The sequence below is a fragment of the Gossypium hirsutum genome, chromosome A05 (assembly GCF_007990345.1).
Source record: "Gossypium hirsutum isolate 1008001.06 chromosome A05, Gossypium_hirsutum_v2.1, whole genome shotgun sequence".
Taxonomy (NCBI): Eukaryota; Viridiplantae; Streptophyta; class Magnoliopsida; order Malvales; family Malvaceae; genus Gossypium; species Gossypium hirsutum.
In genome coordinates this window covers 75,443,812-75,459,772 of record NC_053428.1, presented here as the reverse complement: position 1 = coordinate 75,459,772, position 15,961 = coordinate 75,443,812, and the positions used below count along the sequence as shown (strand labels likewise).

The following is a 15,961-nucleotide window of genomic DNA, read 5'->3' as shown; positions in this document are numbered from 1 at the left end:
TCATGATAATAGCGCACTGTCTCTGTTGTCTTGGTTCGAAGAAGTTCCTGCAAGGACGATTGAATATTAGTTTTATCATCGATAGGTTTTATAGCATTATTTTGAGTTTTAGAGGTTTTGATTGAGTCGCGTGCTTGGAGTGTTACTGCGTCGTCACCTGCACGAAGTGTTAGCTCTCCTGTGCCTATATTAATAATGGTTCTGGCAGTTGCTAAAAAGGGTCGTCCTAAAATTAAAGGTACCTCATTATCCTCATCCATATCTAAGACAACGAAGTCTACTGGGTAAATAAATTTATCAATTTTAACGAGAACATCTTCAATAATACCCTTAGGAAATCTAACTGTTTTGTCAGCCAATTGTATGCTTATCCTAGTCTGTTTGGGTTTACTGGGACCTAGTCGTTCAAAAATTTTATACGGCATAACATTTATACTTGCCCCTAGATCAGCTAATGCATTATTCACAGATAAACTACCAATTAAGCAAGGAATTGTAAAACTCCCTGGATCTTTTATTTTGTTAGGTAGCTCATTCTTTAGAATAGCTGAGCAGACTGCATTGAGTTCCACTGTGATGTAACGTCTAATTTTCTTTTATTAGTCAAAAGTTCCTTTAAGAATTTTGCTGAGGTGGGCATCTGCGAAAGAATTTCAATAAAGGGTAAGTTAATATGTAATTTCTTTAAGAGTTTGATAAACTTACCGAATTGTTCTTCTATTCTATCTTTCGTTATCGCTTTAGGATAAGGAACACGAGGTTCATAATTCGTACTTACCTGTTTAGGATCATCATTGTTTACCTCTTCTCGAACTTTGTTCATTGAGTTGTCTTGCTGGAATTCTGGCTCCGGCAAAATGAATCCTTCCTTATTTGGAGTACTAATTGCATTGAGGTGTTCCCTCGGATTAGGTTCAGTATTACTTGGTAAGCTACCGTGTGGTCGTTTGGAGATTAGTTTGGATAGCTGGCCTATCTGAGTTTCGAGTCCTTAGATCAATGCTTGTTGATTCTTAAGTGTTGTCTCAGTATTTTGGAAATGGATTTTTGACACTGAGATGAATTTAGACAGCATCTCTTCAAGGTCTGGTTTCTTCTCTTGTTAATAAGGTGGCTGTTGAAAACCCTGAGGATTTTGTGGCTTTTGATTCCCTTGACCACCCCAGGAGAAATTTGGGTGGTTCCTCCAACATGCATTATAAGTATTACTGTATGGGTTATTTTGAGATCTAAAGTTATTGTGACCCATATAATTGACTTGTTCTTCTTCAGTTGTAGGATTGATGGATTGGTATTCTGTATGTACACCTCTGCCACTTGAGTCACACCTCACTACTGGATGTACCTACGTAAAACCAAGTAAACCGTCAATCTTTTTATTGAGAAGTTCTACCTGATTAGAGAGCATGGTGACTGAATCGATGTTATAAACGCCGACTGTTTTTGTTGGTTTTGTCCTCATAACTTGCCACTGATAGTTATTCAGTGACATCTCCTCTATAAATTCATAGGCATCTTCTGATTTTTTATTGTTGATGGTTCCGTCAGTAGCTGAGTCAATCATTTGTCTTGTCGAGGGATTCACTCCATTGTAGAACGTTTGAACTTGCAGCCATAGAGGTAACCCATGGTGAGGGCATCTTCTCAGTAAGTCCTTGTATCTCTCCCATGCATTATAAAGTGTTTCTAAATCCATCTGCACAAACGAAGAGATATCATTACGTAACTTAGCCGTTTTAGCCGGCGAAAAATATTTTAATAGGAATTTTTCGGTCATCTGTTCCCAAGTAGTGATAGACCCTCGTGGTAATGAATTCAACCACTGTTTAGCTTTATTTTTCAATGAAAAAGGGAATAACCGAAGGCGAATGGCATCATCAGAAACGCCATTAATTTTTAAAGTGTCGCAAAATTCAAGAAAATTCGCCAAGTGCGTGTTAGGATCCTCATCCTGCAAACCATCAAACTGAACAAACTGCTGTATCATCTGAATTGTGTTAGATTTTAGTTTGAAATTATTCACAGCAATAGCAGGTATAACTATACTAGACTCAGTTCCTGTTAAAGAAGGTTTAACATAGTCATACATAGTACGTGGAGCAGGATTTTGATTAGCTGCAATTGCAGGAGGCAGCTGATCGCCTGGGTTTTCGGCCATCTCTTTGTTTGGGGGTTGAGTATCATCTTCTCGCTCGTTCTCTGTGTATTGTAAACTATGCCTTATTTCTCTTTGATTTTTACGAACTGTGCGATCGATTTCTTCGTCAAAAAGTAATGGTCCTGACGGGTTTCTTCTGGGTATAAACTATAAAAACCTGCCAAGAGAAAGAATTAGTAAATTAATAAATAATAATAATTAAATTAAATTAAATTGCAAGAAAAATAAATGGCTAAAGTAATAAAAATTTAGCGTTCCTAATATTTTAGATCCCCGGCAACGTCGCCAAAAACTTAATCTCGTGATTCGTAACAAGTAATAAATATTTATAATGAAGATCAAACCTAGACTAACCATTATCACGACGAAAAGGCAAGCACACCTATCGAACAATAGTATAGTAATAGCAAGACCGGGATATTGTACCCAAGGGAACCAAAACTGCTAGTAATAACTATCTTTTTATTACCTAGCCTAAGAATAAAAGGGTTTGTTTATTAAACTAATTATCTAAACTAATTAACTAATTTAATTAAAGCAAAGAGAAAATTTGGAAAAAGACTTGAAGAAAAGCAATTGATAAAGACAACACCTAAGGAGGAATCCACCTAGATTTCACTTGTTATCTGACTCTGAATCGGATGATTTATTCAGTTGACTTGATTCGTGAGACTCCCTAACCTATGTTATTATCCCTTTCGAGACTAATAACGTCTAACCCTCAGCTGAATTAATCGAAATTTCTTTCTTAATTAAAACCCCTAGGGAATCAGTAAATCACTCTATGGACTCTCATATTAGGTTTCACCCTAATCCGGCAAAATCTCATAACCTTATTTCTAGGTGTTCGATCAACTCCGCTTAATTATGTCAAATCTACTCTTAGGTTGGGTCTATTCCTCCTCTGCATAAGCACATCAAATCATGAATTAATACCCGGAATATTAACCCAAGCATTAAGAACACATAATTAAGAACAAATCAAGTATTTATCATACAGTTCAGATAATAATAACAAGATCCATCATAGGTTTTACCCCCCTTAGGTATCTAAGGGGTTTAGTTCATAATAAAATAAGAGTACATCTCAAAAGTATAAAAAAAACAAAACATGAAGAAAACTCTAAAACACCTGAAGGAATTCTGAGAGAGATCTTCAGTATTGGAGTAGCTCCGGCTTTTGGGATGGATCGTCTGGCTTTCTTCAAGTAATTCTTGGCGTGTGGTTCTGTATTCCAGAAAAGTTCTGGAAGAAGCCCCCTTATTAGGTCACACTTAGGATGTTTATATAGGCTTTGGATTAGCTTTCTTCCTCCCTAAGTATCCTTTTCCGTGTAAAATACAACTCTTTAAAAAAGGGACATGCCCGTGTGCCACGTCCGTGTGACGTGATTGCCAGGCTGTGTTCGATCCATTAAATGCACACGGCCGTGTGGGTCAATGGCCAGGCCGTGTGAATTGTGAGAGCCTTGGTCGACACCCTCAAAGGACACGGGCGTGTGAGAAGCCCTGTAGAAAGGCTTAGGCTGTATGGTCTTCTCGATTTGGTCCATTTTGTCCCTTTTTAGCTTATTTTTGGCTCCTTTTGACTCTTGGTGCTTTCCTGAATACAAAACATGAAATAACCGGATTAAGAGCACCAAAATCCACAAACCTAGTAGTAAACATCTATAAATATGCTACATATTTGGGGTATAGATATGTATAATTTGGCGTTTATCACCCATGATAAAACTTCTTAATGTGTACATTTCGGTTTGGGAATACCGACACTACCCACACTAATCACAGATGGAGTTGAAGACCTCGGGTTAGATCCTTGAGAGCTCCGCTTTCTTCCAAAGTATCCCGTAGAAGTGGTCCCACGATTATAAGACTTCTTCAATTTCTTAGAAGTAAATGATTGTGACTTACTCATAGCTCTTTTCCCAAAAATCTAAGCCTCTCTTTCGGCTTGTTTCTTTTCTTTACTCAATTCTTCAGCTTTGTGTGCTCGGTCAGCTAATGCCGCAAATTCCCTTATATCGAGGATCCCAATCAACAACTTGATATCTTCATTTAGGCCCTCTTCAAAATGTTTACACATTTTAGCATCGGTTAAAACCCATTCCCTAGCATACTTACTCAATCGAATAAATTCCCATTCATATTCAGATATAGTCATGCTTTCCTGCTTCAGTTCTAGAAACTCTTTCTTTTTTCTTATCCATGAACCTTTGACTAACATACTTCTTCCTGAATTTAGTCTGGAAGAATTCTCATGTAATATTCTCTCTCGGTACAACTGATGTTATGGTATTCCACCAATGATAAGTCGTATCTTTCAAGAGAGACAATGCACATTTTAGACACTCAGCAAGTGTGCAGGATTGTTCATCAAAAACCTGGATAGTGTTTTCAAGCCAAAACTCAGTAGCCCTAAATTCTTTTACCCCATGTTTGCGGATTTTATCTATCGGAGGCTTACCAATTCTAATAGGTTCAGCACCCTGTGGTACCTCGAGAACCAGTTGAGGAGCAAGTGGAGGAGTTCGTTGTACAGCAGGATTTGTTCTCAAGTACTGGGTGAACCATTAATTCATAATTTGAAAGAAGGCTTGTTTTGCCTCTTCACTTTGGCCCTCAGACACTGGCCTTTCACTACCAGACGCTGAGGCAACTCTTTGAATTAAAGTTGAACCATTGCTTTCAGCTTCCTTGGATTCATCTCTAGTTCGGTTGAATGACATTACTATATGAAAAACACATTTAAAAATTATCAGGAGTCATCACACTATCACAATTTATATAATGGCATGCATAGCTAAACTCGTGTTTGCTATGTCAAATCCGAGAATCGACTAAATCGTAGCTCTGATACCACTAAATGTAACACCCTTAACCCATATCCATCGCCAGAACAGGGCTTTGGAGCGTTACCAGAACATTTAAAATATTTTTCAATTAATTCATGCAAGTCACTATTCATTAACCGAGATTATTCATAGAGTCCCTAAATTGGACCCTTGAGGCCCAATACGAGCATTAAAAACAAGTCAGGACTTAATCGGGACCTCTAAGAATTTTTCATGACATTTATAAAGTTTTTCCAAGGTGCAGGGCTCACACACCTGTGTAGTCCAAAGGACACGCCCATGTGACCCTGGGACACGCTTGTGTTCAACCCCGTGTAACTCTTTGACTTGCACACACGGCCATGCCACGCGCCCGTGTGCCAGGCCATGTGGTTAATTAGTTTAATTCAAATTAGGTGCAGGTTTCACACGGCTAGGACACACGCCCGTGTTCCAGGCCGTGCATTACACACGACTGAGACACACGCCCGTGTCTCTGCCTATGTGCCCAATTCTGAGCATTCTGTTTCTTAAATTTAGGTGCAGGGGACACATAACCTTCCCACATGCCCATGCTACCAGGCCGTGTGTCACTCACGATCTAGACACACGTCTGTGTGTCTGCCCGTGTGGACAAAATGAAGCCATTTCCTAACTTCATTTCTCACCCAAAATCACCCAAAAACCTGCACATAAAACACTCAACCAATTCAAACATTCAAAATGAACAAATTCATCATTCATCAAGGCATACCATTTCATGCATTCATGGTTACTAACTTACCTTAACTTGACTTAGACACTTACAACATTGAGTCACATGAAATTAGCATAACACATGTGGATATATATATCATAATAGTTTACTAAATCATATCCCAAAATGAGGCATCACTAGTCATTCCAATGGCTAGGTTACAAAATGACACTTCAAGCCACTATTGGTCAAGTTTCCCTATGCATGCCATTACACCAAAATGATTTCACTAAATATACCCAAAATGCTAGGTTGATAGTGTGATGATGCTTCAATTATTTCCCAACCTTCACAAGCTTCCGAGCACAATAAAATAGGGGAAAAATTAAAAGGAGTAAGCATTACATGCTTAGCAAGTTCGTATAACAGAAACTAAACTTACCAATCTTGTTTAATAAATCTAAGCATACATAACATGTTTTCCATCCATTTGGCTAAATTGCCTAAACACTTACAATCATTCAAACATGTTAGTCACCAAAATCTTCATATCAATCAAGTAACATAGATGAGCCCATTAAGTAATGTTCTTTCAAGTCATTATCATTTTATCTCAAGGTTTTCATGCCAAGTCAAGAGTTATATGTCCATTGAATTATTGAAATTCCGATGAAGGCTCAAGTAGTACACTTGAGGTGTACGGTTCACTAATCCGTCAATTCTTATCGAGGGTACCCTTTAGGGTACTTAACCAAGGAACACACTCACGAGCCACATGTCGTATAACATGATTACCAGTCCAAGCTAAATCCTTATTATGACGTATGCTCACAAGAGTTCGATTAGGGTTACTAGTCTAAGCTAAACCCTAATCATAACGTATGCTCGAAAAGTATTATATCGAGATTACCCGTCTAGGCTAAATCCTTTACATAACAAGGTCATTGGGATTACTCGTTCAAGCTAAATCTCGTCCACAACAAATGCAGGACCTTATTAATTTCCGAAAAGCATATGCATTCATTGGAATTCAATATTCAATCGGGACTTAACCCCTTTATTACCATTTCAAGCATGTATAATTTTCCATTATAACATGCAAGTATGACACATTAACATAAATCACATTACATAAATACAACATTCAATTTACATAATTATGTATCCCATTAAGTTACACGAACTTACCTCGACAATTGTTCGCGTAATAATCTACTAATCCGAAATCTTTTTCTTTCCTCTATCTAATCTCGAATTAGTGTTGTTCAGATCTATATAAATGAATTTAATCATTAATTTCATACATTTCATACTTAGACGGACTCATTTTACGTCCTAGGCAAAATTACCATATTGCCCTTAACTTTTTCAAAACTTTCAATTTTGTCCCTAGGCCCGGAAAATGAAACTTGTACAAATTACTCCCTATTTCAAGCCTAACCAAAGCCCCATTACAGTTTTTCCAGCACATGTTTACATCAAATTTCAAAATTTTTCATCAAATTTTACAAGTTTACATTTTATTCCCTAAATCAAGTTTTCATCAAAAATATCCTTGCAAAAGTTGTCTATCTATCAATAATCATTCATTTTCTACCATAAATTTCTAATTTTTAGCATAATACATCCATGATCCATTTTCATACCTTGATAGTTTTTTAAATTAATCCCTCAAATAGAGAGATTAGGCTATCCCGGTTCCAAAAATACCAAAATTACTAAAAACGGGACAAGGGAACTTACCCAATTAGGCCTTGAAAGCTTCTTTTCTCTCTCCTAGGTTTCCATGTGTTTTTTGGTTGAAGATGATGAAAATAAGATGATATAATTTCTTTTCATCTTTTAATTAATCATGTATTTCCAATTTTGTCCCTTGTCTTTTTCTATAATTCCATAGATGGGTCACCATAAAAATCTAAATACTTTTATTAATGGTCTAATTACCATATAAGGACCTTAAGTTTTGAATTCCATAGCTATTTGATCTTATAGCTACTAGAATTCAACTTTTACATTTTATGCGATTTAGTCCTTCTCGTAATTAGGCATTAAATCGATAAAATTTTCATATCAAAACTTTCACACGTCATTTCTATCTTATTACAGGTGAAATTGTAAAATAAAAATAAAATATATTTTGGATCTAATTTGTGGTCCCTTAACCATTGTTTCGATTTTACTAAAAAATGGGTTGTTGTAGAAAATGCTAACTTAAGCCTTACAACAGTGCATACAACACAAAACGCATGCGAGCCAATGGCGCCTCAAGAGACATGAAACTTTACACAGTTAGAATCTTCACATTTACCCCAAAAGTTTAGACTTCAGACAATAGAAAATGGTAGATGAACTAGCTTTTTATAGTGCCGAACATGCTGCATTGCAACAAAATATTCAGATTGATCTTCTCTGATAAAACAAGAGTTTAAAACAAACGAAAAATTAAAAACATCAACTTTTGTAACTAGTGGTTTTATTTTCTTTTTAAGTTCTCTTTTTCTAGGCAACCAAAGATTAAAAATAATCCCTACTATTATAGCAAAACATGAATAATGTAAAAGAAATAGGTAAATTATCATTTCCCAAACTATGCGCCAAAATCAAAAAATAAAATAAAATCTACTAAGGAGAAAATAAATAAGTATATTGTAGCAAAGACATACTAGTACTATAATATAAGTTAATTAATTTTATTTAATGATAGTCTATCAAGAAACCATTGTAGAATCTAGACTAGAATCAAACCATTGGGAGCCATGACAAACAACTCAGGCATGAGATCCCTAACTAATCATAGCAAAACAAATAAGCTAGAATAGAATAGCACACTTATCAACAGACTTACCGAATCTTAGGTTGTAGATGGAAACAGACTATTAAACAAATGAAAAAATGGAAAATAATTTCCAGTATATATATGCTAAATAAAAACCCAAAATGGCAATCTGTCTTGGATCCCAATCTCTTAACAATTCAAGAAACAAATTCCAATTCCAAAAAATCCCAGTCTCTTAACAAAAAAAAATTACCAAACACCCTTTCCCTTACACACAAAAGCTAATTCAAGAACCAAGCTTGAAAAACAACCAAAACCCCCAATTAAAATCTTGGTCAGCTTACCCTGAAAAATCACATAGAAAGAGAAAAAAAGAAACTCACAAGTGCCCATGGAAAAAGCAACGAATTTACAGAGTAACTAAAATACAATAACTTTGAAGAAAAAAAATAATCAGGGAAATAACCAAAGAAAAAAGTAACAAGTTAAACCCTATGAATGAAATTCCAACTGCTCATTTATAGAGTAATCAAAATAAAAAATAGTGATATACCTTGATAGGATTGGAAAGCTAGATTTTAAGGTTTCTTCAAAATGCAGACTTGGTAAGGATGACGAGATACGAGACTCAGATTCGGAGGTGAGGCCAACGAACAAAGATGAGGAAAAGAGGCAGAGGCTGATGGACAAAGAGGAAAGAGGACGACTACTGTGAAGAGAGTGAAAGAGAACAACTGTTGTGATGAGAGTGAAGGAAAATGGAAAATCTTTTACAAAAATAAAATCGGTAAGACATTTTTCGTAAAAAGCCATTTCATTTACCCGTGTTTTAGAGAATGTTTTCTCATACTAATTTATTTTCAACCAAACAAACACCGTAAAATAGGGAAAATATTTTATGGAAAATGTTTTACTGGCAAACAAATGGAGCCTTAATTAATCGAATTTTTCAACCTTATTTGGATAGATTTGTGGTTGTGTTTATTGATAATTTACTAATCTATTTCAAGACAGAATCCGAGCATGTACGACATTTAAGGATTGTGCTACAAACTTTGAGAGAAAAATAGTTGTATGTAAAGTTTAGTAAATATGAATTCTGGCTCCATGAGGTCAGATTTTTGGGTCACATAGTATCAACTGATGGGATTCGAGTTGATCCGAGTAAAGTTTCTACTGTGATAAATTGGAAAACTCCAAAAAAAGTGTCTGAAGTGCAAAGTTTTCTGGTTCTAGCAGGTTACTACCGACATTTTGTCAAAAACTTTTCAATGATTGCTTCGCCAATGACCCAATTATTACAGAAAAATGTTGAATTTGTTTGGTCCAATGAGTATCAACAGAGCTTTGATCAATTGAAGAAAATGTTGACAGAAGCTCTGGTCTTGACTAAGCCAGAATCTCGTGTACCATATGTTGTTTATAGTGATGCGTCTCTAAATGGTTTGGGTTGTGTATTGATGTAGTCAGGAAAGGTAGTGGCCTATGCTTCTCGACAGTTAAAGCCGTTCAAGAAGAATTATCCTACACATGATCTTGAGTTGGATGCAATCGTATTTGCTTTGAAGATTTGGAGATATTATTTATACAGTGAGAAATGTTACATGTTTATAAATCACAAAAGTTTGAAGTATTTGATGACTAAAAAAGAATTTAATTTGAGACAAAGACGATGGCTAAAGTTACTAAAAGATTATGATCTGGTTACTAACTACCATCCAAGCAAGGCTAATGTGGTTGTGGATGCACTTAGTCAGAAGTCGTCATTGTTTGCACTTCGAGCGTTGAACACTCATTTATCTCTTAATGAAGATGGTTCTGTATTAGCAGAGTTGAGAACAAAACCTCTGTTTCTTCAACGAATTCAGGGATTGCAAGATGATGATCCGAAATTGGTATTGAAACGGTAGATGGTTCAGGACAATTTGAGTTTAGAGTATAGCATTAATGATAATGGTATGTTACGTTATCACAATAGAATTTGTGTTCCGAATAATTTAGATTTGAAAAATGATATTCATTTTGAATCTCACATAGCATATACTCCATTCATCCAAGTAGTACAAAGATGTATTGTGATTTGAAACGAATGTATTGGTGGTCGGGTATGAAATGGGAAATTTGTGAATTTGTAGCAAAATGTTTGATTTGCAGCAAGTGAAAGCAGAGCATTAGGTACCAGCGGGTTTATTGCAACCTGTCATGATTCCTGAATGGAAGTGGGAGTTTGTCACAATGGATTTTGTATCCGGTTTACTTGTAACTCCTAGAAAGAAAGATTTAATCTAGGTGATTGTTGATAGATTGTATGAATTGACACATTTTATTCCAGTAAGAACAGAATTTTCACTTGAGAAATTAGCGAAATTATATGTATCTGAAATTGTAAGGTTATACGGGGTTCCAATATCCATTATTTTAGATCAAGATCCGAGATTTACATCGAGATTTTAGAGTAAATTGCAAGAGGCTCTAGGTGCAAAGTTAAATTTCAGTATAGCATTTCATCCTCAGACTGACAGCCAATCAAAACGAGTGATTCAGATTTTGGAAGATATGTGGAGATGTTGTATACTTGAGTTTGGAGGTGGTTAGGAAAGGTATTTACCGTTAGTTGAATTTGCATATAATAATAGATATCAATCCAGTATAAAAATGAAACCGTTTGAAGCTCTTAATGTGAAGAAATGTATGACAACATTGTATTGGTCTGAATTGAGTGAATCCAAACTAGTAGGAGTTGACTTGATCTGAGAGACTAAGGATAAAATTCAGATTATTCGGGACAGTTTGAAAGCTGGTTTTGATCATCAAAAATCATATGTAGATTTGAAAATAAAAGATATAGAATTTGCTGTTGGTGATCATGTATTCTTAAAAGTCTCTCCGTGGAAGAAAGTGTTACAATTCGGTAGGAAAGAGAAACTGAGTCCAATATGAAATTGTTAAAAAATAGGCCCTGTAACTTATCGACTAGCTTTGCCTCTTGAACTTGAGAAAATTCATAATGTGTTCCACGTACCAATGTTGAGACAATATAGATCTGATCCTTCACACGTGATTCCTCATAATGAGATTGAGCTACATCCAAATATTGTAACAGCCCATTTTCTATGAGATCGAAACAGTGGTTTCGGGACCACAAATTCGAGCCAAAAATAAAATTTTATTTTATTTTTATTTTATGGTTGTCATCATGATAGGAAGGTCACATGAAAATTTTGAAACGAAAATTTTACTGATTTTGTGTTTAATTAGGGAAAGGACTAAATTGCATGAAATGCAAAAGTTGGGTTCTAGTAGCTATAGGTATCAAATAGCTATGAAATTTAAAAATTGAGGTCCTTATATAGTAATTAGACCATTAAAGAAAAGTATGTAGATATTTTAATGATTCATCCATGGAAAAACTAGAAAAGGGTAGGGACTAAATTGGAAATCAATAAAATTAATAGATGATAATTAATTAAAAAGAAAAAAAATCATCTATTTTCATATCATCTTCCCCACTTTTTCCATGAAAACCCTAGGAGAGAGGAAGAAAACTTTTCAAGCTTAAAAAGGTATGAAATGAAGTCTCATTTTTAGCAATTTCTATATTTTTGGAATCAAGATAGTCTAATCTTTCTATTTAGGGGATTTATTTGAAAATTTATCACGATATGAAATTTGGATCATAGATGAATATGCTAAAAATTGAATTTTATGGTAGAAATGACAAGTTATTCATAGATAAACAACTTTTATAATGTAATTTTTTATGAAAACCTGATTTAGAGACGAAAATGAAAAAGTGGTAAAACCCATAGAAAATTCTGAAATTTGTGAAATGTATGTGCTGTAAATGTAGTATATAAATTTAAACTAGGCTAAAAAAAAAGGTTAAATTTCATGAATTTTATTTTCCGAGCCTAGGGATGAAATCAAAATTTTTGAAAAAGATAGGGGCAAAATGATAATTTTTCCTAGGATGTAATAAGATGCAAATGTATATGTAATGTGATAGATTAATAGTTAAATTTACCAATATAGATCCGGAAAGACCAACTATAAACCATTATCAAGGTAAGTTTGTGTAACTTAAATATGTGTGTTAGTATGCTTGAATTGAATTGTATGATTGTGTTGATATGTATGAGATGATATACATAATGAAATAGTCATAACTTGTGAAATATGGACAAATTGTCATGTTCTAGTTGAATGTTGAATTTCAATGGATTAAGGTGATTTCTTGAATAAGAATAATACTGCATATGTTGCAGATAGAATTTAGCCCGGATGGGTAATTCTAATGTAAGTCCTCTTGAGATTATGTTATAGATTGGATCCTACTGTAAAATGTGCGGCTCAAGAGTGTGTCTTATAATGTACCCTAATCGGTACTTTTGCACGTGAGTATATTACCCGAACATCCATCAAAATTTCAATAGTTCGATAGAAAAGACTGTTGAAGTGTGGAAAGGTGAAATTAATGGAAGTTGGTAATGTGATGAGCTCATCTATGTTTACTTAATTCTTATATGAGGTTATGAGATTAACTTGTTTGATTAAGTGTTTGTGTTTAGGTAAACTCACCCAAAATTTATGGAAACTATGACTATGTATGCTTGTATTGATAAATATGATTGGTAAGTTTATTTTCTGTTATACGAACTTACTAAGCTTAAAATGCTTACTCCGTTTAATTCTCTATGTTTTATAGTGCTCAAAAGCTCGCGAAGGTTGGAAGTCGGTCGGAGCAATCATCACACTATCCACTATCTCATTTTGGTATAATGGCATGTATAAGCTTATTTGGCCAATGATGGCTTGTAATTGTTGTTTTGTAAACTAGCCATTGGAGTTGCTAGTGATGATCTAACTTGGTTATCTTAAAATTTATGTTTTGGTAATTATGCAAATGTTTATTGTGTGTTGGTCTGATGGAATTATGTTAGCATATAAGTTTATATCCATTGATGTATGAGATAATACTACATGATTGATGACTAATTTTATGTGAATATGATATTGGATTGGTGGATATATGCTTGTGAGTTTTGGTGCAGGAAAATGGTAAGTTTTGGGTGACAAATGAGGCTAAGAAATGGCTTTATTTTGTCCATACGGGTAGACACACAAGCGTGTGTCTTAGTCATGTGTGACACACGGCTCGTCCCACGAGCATGTGGTCCGACCGTGTGTCCCCTGTATCTTAAAAATAAGAAATAGAATGCTCAAAATTAGGCACACATGCAGAGATACGGGTGTGTGTCTCAGCTGTATGGTTGACACGGCCTTGAATACGGGCATGTTACACGGCTGTGTAAAACCTGCACCTAAATTTTGAAAATAAAATTCACCACACGGCCTAGCACACAGGCATGTGACTTGGCCGTGTGACTTCAATTTCTTCATGCCTTATAAGTCGAGAGTTACACGGGTTAGGGACACGGGCGTGTGTAGTCACATGGCCCGACCACACGGGCGTGTGGGTACTATTCATAAGCAAAATTTTAAAATTTTGAAGAAAATTTTATGATATCCTGATTGAGTCCCAATTAGTTTCTAATGTTCGTATTGGGCTTTGAAGGTCCATTTAAGGGGTGATATGATTGTTTTCGAATATGAGTAGTATTTTTTACTTGATATATCTGGGATGATTCTGTACACTCTAGTAGTAATCCGTAACCTTGTTCCGGCAACGGATATAGGTTAGGGGTGTTACAAATATGACGTATTCGAAAGAACTAGTAAGAATTTTATCTCGAGAGGTTAAAGAATTGCGAAATAAATTAATACCGTTAGTAAAAGTATTGTGGCATCGTCATGGTTCAGAAGAAGCTACCTGGGAAGCAAAAGAATCAATGAGATCATAATATCCGAACTTATTCCCAGGTAATAAATTTCAAGGACGAAATTTCCTAATGGGGGGAGAGTTGTAATAGCCCGATTTTCAGTGTTGTTGGAAAACAGTGGTTTGATACCACCAAATTCGACGAGTAAGCTCGTAAATTATATTATTTAGTATTTACGAGTCAAACGTGGTCATAGGAAGATTTTTGCACTAGTAATTTGTATTTTATAAGGAATTTGTTAGATTAAGTGGTTTAGAAAATGAGGTATCAAGACCTCGTTTCTATAAATTGAGCCGTAAATATTTTTATAAATACTTACAGTGTGTCATTAAGGTAGTATTAAAGTTTCATTACAAAATTTTAACATTTAGTTAATTAATTAAAAATGACTAAATTGAAAAAGGTGCAAAACTTGCTAATTAAAGAAATAGTGATTAAATAGGCTAAATGTTAAATAAGGGAGGAGTTAAAGAGTAATTAAGCCTAAATGAAATGGCTAAGGCGGCATAAGCACAAAAAATTGTTAAAAGAATGTGTTTAAAGGGAAAAATTGGAAATAAATGAAATTGAAATATTAAATTGAAAAACCTAAAAGTTTCTAGACATTTTCTTCATCAATTTTCTATCCAAAAACACCATTGAAGAGCTCTCAAAGCTAGTTTTCGTATTTTAGCTTCATGTGAGTTTAATTATTGCCTTTTTCTTGAAATTTTGTGTTTTTAAGACTTTAACAATTAGGTCCAATTAGCTATTTCATTAGTTTTTTATTTTATTGGAAATTTTGAAAGTTACCATTGATGAATACTAGATTTTTTTTTATGAAATAACATGGATTTAGAGCTTTAATTTTGTTGTATGATGATTTTATAAGGTGATTTTGTTAGATGTTGATTTTAGGATCAAATTGTGAAAAGATTAAATATTAGGGTTTAGTATCAAATTCGGTTTAGTAAGGGCTGTATAATAGCCTAGAATATTTAGATAAATTATCAATTGAGAAAAATAAGTTATTTGATAGACTAATTTTTAATAGACTAATTAGTTAAGGGACTAAATTGTAAATGTTGTAAAAGTTGGGGTAATTGTGTAAATTCAAAAATTGAGGGGTACTAATTGTAAATTAAATTGGAATTGAAATGTATGCTAATGAATGAGTAATATATTTTAGATCAAGAGCCCATAAATATTCGTGAAAAAGGAAAATTAGAAGAATAGTCCCTAAACTTCAGCAAATCTTACGACTTAATCTAGGTAAGTTCGTATGGTTAAACTTTAATATTTATATTGAATTGATGAATGATATTATACATTTAGTATATGATTGAAAAATGGAATATTGTTAAATTATAAATTTGAAGTGAATATCCAATTTAAATGGAACCCGGGATTTGAGTACAATCATTGTGTGGCGAAAGACAGCAAAGGAGGAATTAACGAAAAATTACCCAAGTAAACCGAGGTTCAGCATTTGTTGTGAACTTTCGTGTTTACTTTCCGTTTAGCTCTCACAAGCTTCTGTTTAACTCATATGAGTTTCTGTTCAGCTCTATTAAGCTTCTGTTCAACCCTTATGGGTTTCTGTTTAGCTCTTATGAGCTTCCGTTCAACCCTTATGGGTTTCTGTTTAGCACTTATGTGCTTCTGTTCAGCCTTCAG

General features: G+C 34.5%; 1 non-coding gene across 1 annotated transcript; it reads left to right on the top strand.

The window, feature by feature from the left end:
- The first annotated feature begins 1,622 nt into the window (after nt 1-1,622).
- On the top strand, nt 1,623-1,729 carry LOC121229878 (small nucleolar RNA R71). Its single transcript, XR_005927832.1, has one exon. It is a non-coding gene; the product is annotated as a small nucleolar RNA R71 (small nucleolar RNA).
- The last annotated feature ends 14,232 nt before the right edge of the window (nt 1,730-15,961 follow it).